The 8,882-nt window shown below is 49.7% G+C and overlaps 1 protein-coding gene across 3 annotated transcripts in view; it reads left to right on the forward strand.

The window, feature by feature from the left end:
* The first annotated feature begins 2,795 nt into the window (after nt 1-2,795).
* Nucleotides 2,796-8,882, forward strand: part of ZBTB2 (zinc finger and BTB domain containing 2) — a 29,995-nt gene continuing 23,908 nt past the window's right edge. Inside the window, exon 1 of one of the 3 annotated variants that reach the window (XM_025384516.1) lies at nt 2,796-3,104. The gene's annotated coding sequence lies outside the window, so the exon portion shown is untranslated. Of the gene's footprint in view, nt 3,105-3,525; nt 3,641-8,882 lie in introns of those variants that run through there. The other 2 variants (XM_025384513.1, XM_025384514.1) reach the window with 2 other exon arrangements.

An 8,882-nucleotide genomic window follows, 5' to 3' on the forward strand; every position in this document is an offset into this window, starting at 1 on the left:
GGCGGGCACCTGTAGTCCCAGCTACTAGGGAGGCTGAGGCATGAGAATCGCTTAAAACCAGGAGGCAGAGGTTGCAGTGAGCCGATATCGCGCCACTGTACTCCAGCTTGGGCGACAGAATGAGACTCCGTCTCAAAAAAAAAAAAAAAAAAAAAAAAAGGTTTTCTGCTCATTGTCCAAGTCTCATTGGAACTATTCTCTTCACAATACAAGCAAGTGCATATTTTTATGGTTGTGTCTCAGCAGAACACAAATCAAAACTTTCAGCAACACCAGACTGCAGAATATTCATGCAATCTTTTGATGAATCCACTCAGATTGCTTGCACTGTGATTTTCTTTGAAGTAAAAAGTGTTAAAAACTATTTCTGAATTCCTAATTTACCAGATTCTCAAAATACCAAAATAAATTGGCACATAATCAGAGTGATTTAACTTTTTTTTCCTTTTTAGATAGGATCGCACTCTGTTGCCCAGACTAGGGTGCAGTGATGTGATCATGGCTTACTGCAGCCTCGAACTCCTGGGCTGAAAGCGATCCTGCCACCTCAGCCTCCCAAGCTGAGATTATAGGCCCACACCACCATGCCTGGCTAATTCATTTTTTCTAATACATGGGATTTCCTTATATTGTCCTGGCCGATCTGCAACTCCTGGGCTCAAGCCATCCTTCTGAAAGTCCTGGGATTATAGGTGTGAGCCACCACGCTCAGCCTTTTTATTTTTCTTATTACTGTACTAGGGACATTTGTGACTTTCCCACAACGAGACTTAGTAGAGAACTGAAAGCTTCCCTTGGCCTTATCCTGAAATACACTAACTAGCTCTTACTTGCCACGGCTGTTTTCTCCTCAACCCTTGCAGATATATGTATCCATATAAATGTTTCTATTTCAACAAGTTGTAGAAAATATACAGTCTGTATAGCTCTCTTTATAATGCTATTACTTGATGATCCTGACTACAAGTTGGAATTATCTGCATACTTGGCAAAATTCAAGTGTGGCTGCCTATGCCTCAAGAGAATGAGCAGCAAACCAGCCCAGTCCTAAATTCGAGTAGCAGCTCTTGAAGAGAATAGGATGCACTTGATAGGCTTTCTTGAGGACTCATATTCAGTTTCTGGGCTTACCCCTGGGTTTCTTTCTATAAACCTATATAGAGTGTAGCGCTAGGAAATACTCTCATCTCAAAAATAAGCATAGTTACTTTGACTCAAGACCAATTACTCTACACACATAGGCAAATTTCTGCCCAATGGTATCAAGTTTAGCATTAGTTATGCCCACTTTTTATTTTTTCTTAAATCAGTATCACTCTTCACATGAGCACTCCACCAACACCATAAGGTTGAAAAATTTCAGAATGAAAGTTCAAAAGAATTAAGAACCTACAGATCTCTATGATTCCCTACAAAATAATCAACAACATTTCAGTTTCCTAATAAGATGAGATGGACCTCAATACTCAAGTCAATCCAAGGAACCAGGCATGCCAGTCTGAAGGCCAACTTTGATGTTCCAGTGACAGCGGTGCAGTAGAATACTAAGATCAGAATTTGGTTTTGGAGGCAGACACTTACTCACTAAAGTCACTTATCTAGTTGATCAAAAAACAGTAAAGTTAAAGGCAAGTGTACACTGAATCTATTATCCATTTGAGAGCCACTGAAGCTACACAGCTGCTTATTTTGTCTTCAAAGAAGGAATTAGTCATCAGTACCTGCAGGTATAACTAGATTGCTAAATAAAAGATTTTTAGGAGGAACACTTCTATGTATTAAATTGTCTTAAGATGGTAAGCTTGCCTTAAATGATTTAAACTATGTGCCAGGCATTGGCTGGTGGTCAGACTGTGTAAACCAACATGGGTTAGACATCATAACCAGGTTAGCATGACTTGAAACCAGAGTATCCCAGAAACTGCTGCCTCCACTTCCTTAAGAATGCAGCCATATCCTTTCTAAATCTCAAAAAATCCTAGATGTGTAAAGATATCATTAAATTCCAATCCTCAAAGAACTAAACTGCATTTCCCCAAAAAACACACGAATTCTAGAAAAATGGCAACAACCAAAACTTTAAAATGTTAAAAATGACCAGGAAATTCTAACTTATCTGCCATGTTTCAGGATCTCCCCGTTGAAAGATTTTCCAACCCTCTAAATCTAACAGAATAGCCAACACTGGAATCCATACCTCAAAGACCAAAACCTAACAGGAGAATAAACTGTTAACAAACATGCGTTGCAGACTTTCATTTTTGGGAGGCCAAAACTTCAAAAACGAAAATCCAGTTGCTGAAATAACTATCAAATTCAACCCTAACAGAAACATCTTACGTCGCTCAACTAATCTGCAAGGAAAAGGAAGCAACTCTACCTCTGTGCACGGTACAGGCATCTGTACTTAGGCATGACTTTCAGTTACCATTGGTGACAGGAAGATACTGGTTTACAGTATCTCCCCGGTTTAAAACACGGAAAGTCAAGGGACAAGGGTAAAGGCCAAAAGATCTCAAGCAGACGCCGGCAGGATACGAGCAGCGGCTCTCCATCTCTACCCCCAGCATCTCAAGGACTTGTCCTACCTAAACACTTTATGTAAACAAGGGGCTTGTGACTCAGGCCTCCAGCCCCAATAGGTGGAGAGAAGTTTCCTCGCCTCGGCTGCACATGGTCTGCAGAAGTTTGGCTGGAGCGGAGCGCGGAGCCTGGGTGGGAGCGGCAGTGGAGTGCTGCAGGCGGCGGCGGCGGCGGCAGAGCAGCAGGAGGCGGAGGCGGGCGGGGGGAGGGGAGCGGCTGGGGGGGGGCGGAGGGGGCTCTTGCCGCCACTGCTCTCTCGCCGCCTCTCCCCCCCGGCGGGAGCCGCTCGCAGCCTCTTTGCACAAGTCTCTCCGCTCTCTCGGTCATGTGACCTTAACGTAACCGGACAGGAAAAGCCCCGCCGCCGCCGCCGCCGCCGCGCCGGAGACACCGACCGCGGCGGCAGCAGCAGCAGCAGCAGCAGCGAGAGGCAGAGGCGGCGGCGGCGGGGAGGACAGCACCGCCGAGGCTGCCCAGCGGCGCCTCCTCCACACCCCCCGCCGCAGCAGCACCGGCGACAGGTAAGCGCGCACCGCCTCCGCCTCCCGGGGCCGGTGCCCACGTGCCACCCCCAGCCCAGGGTCCGGGAAGGCGGAGGGGGGGCGGGGGCCACCGGAGCTCGCAAACGGTTCCGGCAGCGGCAGTGGCAACAAAGACGACGAATGACCCTCGTCCCAGGGCTCCGGGTGCAGGCAGGCGGAGGGCCCGGGCCACTCGGGGACCCGGTTCTGAGAAGCGAGGGCAGGGGCGCCTCGCGGGGGCGGCGGCGGCTGCGCCTGGCGCCGGGGCTCTGGCCGCTTGACAAAACCATCCCCCGGAGCCAGGCGGCGGCGAGTCGGCAGCGGCTCCATCCGGGGTTTTGCGGGAGGGGGAGGGGACGGAAGCCGAGAGGGCGGGCGGCGGATCGGAGGGAGGGAGGGAGGAAGGGGAGGGGGGCGATTCGCGTTCCGTTCCCCGTGGCCGGTCCCTCCCTTCCCACCGCCACCGCGAAGTGCGCCCTGGGCGGCGGCGACCGGTGAGCGTCCCGCGCTGGAGCCCTCGGAGGCGGGCCCGTCAGGTGCGTAATCCTTCCGACGCCTCGCCGCCGCCTCCTGCTGCTGCCGCCGCTACTGCTTCGGCGGCAAGGCCGCGAGCTGCGGAAGTGGGTTTGGGGGAGGGGAGGGAGGAGGGAGGGGGAAGGGAGGGATCCGGTCCGACCGGAGCAGGCCCGGCCTCTCTGGCGCTTCTCCCAGCTGCAGCGGCTCCTACAGCTGCTGCCGCTACTGCTGCGGCTCCGCCTCCCGCTCGCGGGCGGGGGCGCGCACGCGCGCTTCCGGCCTCCTTGGGTCTCGCGCTGTCTCCGGCTCTCGCGCGCGCTCCATCCCCTCTCCCTGTCTGGGCCACCCCCGCCCCCGGCGCCGGGGCTGTTGCGCCGGCCGGGGCGTTGCGCACGGCGTAGGCGTCGGCATTGTGTTAAACTCCGCGGGACTTGCGGCGAGCGCGCGCGCGCACGCGGGACTGAGAGAAGCGGCGAGCGTGCAACGCGGCCGGAGTGCGTCGCCCCTCCCTCCCCCTCAGCCCCTCGGGGACGGGGACAGGGACGGGGCCGGGGGCGGGGCCGGCGAGACCGGAGGGGGCCAGAGGGCCCCGGCGCCGCGCCCCCGGCCCCGCCCCTGGCCAGGCCCCCGCCCCGCGGGGCGGGTGGGGCGAGGTGGCTGTTGCGGCGCGCTCAGGCGGGCTGGGGACGCGTCGGCTTTTGTGGCGCCGCCCCTGTGGCCCGCTCCCTGCGGCTGCAGGCCGGGCCCAGTCCCAGGTGCTGAGCGCGTTGAGCCGGCGGCTTCGAGCTTCCGCCCGACTTGCGATCTGCGCCTGCGATACAGCCCGAGTTGGCCCCGAGCGCGCTGTGGTTTCGGCTGCTTAGCCTCGGGGCGTGGGACCCGCGCGGCCCGCACGCCCCGACCAGACTCCGAGGCGAGGAGGCTGCTTCCCGGGGCCGGCGTCGTTTTCTCGTTGTAGCGAAACCCCTAAACCGTTCTTGTTTAAACAAAGCCGCAAGAGAGAAATGTTTAGCCAGAAGCTGCAAAGGAAGCTAGGTTTTGCCGCTTTTAGCTGGTAGTAAAAGAGGCAATAAAGAAGCGAGGGTAGCAGAGTAGGCGAGTGCCTGGGCCAGGAGAAGCTGCAGCTACGCCTTTTACTGCAGGAACTTCCACCCGAATACGTGAACTCCTAATTATGCCTTGGGGATATAACCCGGCTCTCGCTCCCCGCCTCCCCCAGCTGCATTGTTCATTAGCTCTTTCATCATACAATGGGCCCACTGAGTTTGTGAGCATCGATTCTATTCATTTTCTCACGGTATTGTTTTAGTAAAATAAAGCGTAAAAGCATAAAGAAGGTCAGAATTATCAGAACTCCGGGGGGGGGGGCTCTGGGATTACTTAAACGTACTGCGGTGTCCTTGCTAAAGTAAATCTATGCCGACCCCCGCTGGAGCGCCAGGGCTAGTTGTACACACCACTAGCGTTTTAGTGTGGGAGTACCCTGAAAGTTTAATACGGAATTGGGATTATGCCATTTTAATTCTCATTTGTCTGATTTATCACAAACCAAAATTATAAATTGGTAAGGTAAATTCCACTGCATTCTGAATGATCTTGGTGTGCATCCAGGATGTTTTCAAACTGTTAAAAGGTCATTTTTTTCTTTTTCTTTTTTTTTTTTTTTTAGACGGAGTCTCGCTCTGTCGCCCAGGCTAGAGTGCAGTGGCCGGATCTCAGCTCACTGCAAGCTCCGCCTCCCGGGTTTACGCCATTCTCCTGCCTCAGCCTCCCGAGTAGCTGGGGCTACAGGCGCCCGCCACCTCGCCCAGCTAGTTTTTTTGTATTTTTTAGTAGAGACGGGGTTTCACCGCATTAGCCAGGATGGTCTCGATCTCCTGACCTCGTGATCCGCCCGTCTCGGCCTCCCAGAGTGCTGGGATTACAGGCTTGAGCCACCGCGCCCGGCCCATTTTTTTCTTTTTAATAAGAGACAGGGGTCTCGCCATGTTGCCCAAGGCGGTCTTGAACTCCTGGGCTCAAGCAATCCTCCCGCCTCGGCCTCCCAAAGTGCTGGGATTACAGGGGTGAACCACCGCTCCTGGACAAGAAGGCAATTTTTAAGAGCATGGTAATTTACCACTAATAGGACGTCCTTTTAAACTGGGCATTTCTCATTTAATAAACTTGTAGTTTATTTGCTAAACAAAGAATTGGCCAGTTATTGAAGCCATCATAAGTGCAAGAAGTGATATGCCAGTGCCACTGAGAGTCAACAGTGGAGTAGTCTACAGTGGAGTGTAGTCTACACCCCTAAAACTGTGTCATACAGTCCACGTACATACTTGCCAGTTTTAAAGCTTCTCCTCAAAGGGAATGTAAATACGTTGATGCTCAGCAACCTAGCAGCAGAGAATAAACATAATCATGTTTTAAGTTATAAAATAAAAGCTGCCACGGTGACACCTGCTTTTTTGTCTTAAACTTTAGTATGAACTTTATAGTAACCTCCAAACTCTGCACTTTTGTAAGACAATATAAAATAATAGAAAAATGTGTTCATGGCCAAGCAAAGTGGCTCATTCCTATAATCCCAGCACTTTGGGAGGCCAAGGCTGGAGGATTGCTTGAAGCCAAGAGTTCAAGACCAACCTGGGTAACATAGACCCCCCATCTCTATTAGAAAAGAAAATGTATTCACTCCAACCCCATAAAGAGATGTACCTTGTAATCTTGTGATTTCAAGTACCCACAGCATGCCCCTGAGTAAGTGGATGTGCTTTCCTCAATTTGAGACTTACCAAAATAGAGAAGGAAATACCTAAAGCTCATCTGTAGCATCGGCCTGGGATCAGCAGCTTTAGAGATGGGGACTGTCCTGCCAGCTGTTACTGTTTCTTGGTGCTTCATCTGTAGCCCCACTCACCTTTCCCTGTAGGAACTTGGAAAAGCTGGGCAAGCCCCGTGGCACCAGCCTGCACAGGAAAGGAAGATTGAAACAACTGGTTTACTGGTAATTTTTTTACCATAAAATGCCAAATGCACCTGACAAAGATCATTTATCATCGCTTTTTCTATTTTCGTATGCTCTTTGGCTCTCTGAACATGACCCTGAAAACCTAAAAGGGAATTGAACGTTTTTATTTCCCTGAAGAAAAAAAAATGTAAGCGTTCTAAGCATTAGACCAAGAGTATTTCTAAAATCTTCTTTATGCTCAAGTAGGTTATAATTTGAACTAACAAATTAAACTGTTAAACAATTAAAATATTACTTTGAATTGATAGTAAACAAGATTCAGTATTTTTACAATGCTGATAGAGCCATTAAGATATGGAATCAGTAGTCACAGAACCTTACAAGGAGTTGGCAGCACAAGACATATAGATCCATTTTAGAAGCCAACTTGGTGGCTCGTATTTATGCTCAAACTCATAACCCCCAGTTCACATGCTTGAGGTATGCATCACATGCCTTTGAGTGTCACTTTAAGAAAGTTCAGTGTTCAAAGATAGGAATTTGAAAAACACTTTTATGTATCTGGCTAAGTACTAAGGGAAACTACATTTTTACTTTTGTAAGATATTTTAGTGTAAGATATTTTACTTTTGTAAGATTTTTTTTTTTTTTTTTTTTTGAGACGGAGTCTCACTCTGTCCCCAGGCGGGAGTGCAGTGGCGCCATCTCGGCTCACTGGCTCACTGCAAGCTCCGCCTTCCGGATTCACGCCATTCTCCAGCCTCAGCCTCCCAAGTAGCTGGGACTACAGGCGTCTGCCACCATGCCTGGCTAATTTTTTAGGATTTTTAGTAGAGACGGGTTTCACTGTGTTAGCCAGGATGGTCTCGATCTTCTGACCTCGTGATCCACCCGCCTCAGCCTCCCAAAGCGCTGGGATTACAGGCGTGAGCCACCGCTCCCGGCCGTACTATTCTCTTAAATAGGGCGCACTCGCTAAGTTCTGCACCAAGCAGGGTAAGCGTCAGAATCCTCTAATCTGGAATGATTTCAAAGTGTGCATGTTCTCCTGCCCCGGGAGAGTCATTTAGGTTCTCTGGGTCCCAAAGTGATTCTGAACGGCACTTGTCTAAGTGTGATCTGCAGATCCTTTTGAAGCCCCAGGATCCTTTCAGGGTTCAATGAAGTCAAAACTATTGTCATAGTAATACTAAGTTGTTACGGCGTTTTCCGCTGTGTTGACAAAATGTCTTCTCAGTGTTGACACTGAGAAGATCTGCTTAATTCAGTGAGCCAGTGTTTTCCAAATGATCAACGGATGATGTTAAAAATCATGAATGGGTAAATGATCCATTGAAAGTGGATAGACCAATGAATGTTACTATAATAGAGTAGGAAAAGTTAATTCAGTTATGTAGTTTTATATTACACAACCAACTTTTAAGAAAGTACCACTTGTCAAGTTTTGGTATAATATAAAAGAAGACTATTGGGCCGGGCGCGGTGGCTCAAGCCTGTAATCCCAGCACTTTGGGAGGCCGAGACGGGCGGATCACGAGGTCAGGAGATCGAGACCATCCTGGCGAACACGGTGAAACCCCGTCTCTACTAAAAAATACAAAAAAAAAAACTAGCCGGGCGAGTTGGCGGGCGCCTGTAGTCCCAGCTACTCGGGAGGCTGAGGCAAGGAGAATGGCGTAAACCCGGGGGGCGGAGCTTGCAGTGAGCTGAGATCCGGCCACTGCCCCCCAGCCCGGGCGACAGAGCCAGACTCCGTCTCAAAAAAAAAAAAAAAAAAAAAAAGAAGACTATTACCTGAAAAGGCTATTAAAATACTCCTTTTTCCAACTACATAGGTGGGTGAGGCTGGATTTTCTTCACTACTCAACCAAAACAGAGTTAATTGAGGAGTAAAAGCAAAATCCGGTTGTCTTCTGTTAAAGAGAATTGCAAAAATATAAAAAGACACCACTTTGTTGTTTTAGAAAATACAATTATTTTTTCATAAAAATGTTCTGTACTTTAACATGTAATGGGTTTATTGTTGTTTTTAATTGAATTAAATGTTTCTAAAATTTCACCATTTAAATTTCTAATATGGTAAATGTCAATAGTTAAAATCCATATAAACATATAATTGCCATCCTGGCTAACACGACGAAACCCCGTCTCTACTAAAAAAATACAAAAAACTAGCCGGGCGAGGTGGCCAGCGCCTGTAGTCCCAGCTACTCGGGAGGCTGAGGCAGGAGAATGGCGTGAACCCGGGAGGCGGAGCTTGCAGTGAGCTGAGATCCGGCCACTGCACTCCAGCCTGGGAGACAGAG

This window comes from Theropithecus gelada, chromosome 4 (genome assembly GCF_003255815.1).
Source record: "Theropithecus gelada isolate Dixy chromosome 4, Tgel_1.0, whole genome shotgun sequence".
Classification (NCBI taxonomy): Eukaryota; Metazoa; Chordata; class Mammalia; order Primates; family Cercopithecidae; genus Theropithecus; species Theropithecus gelada.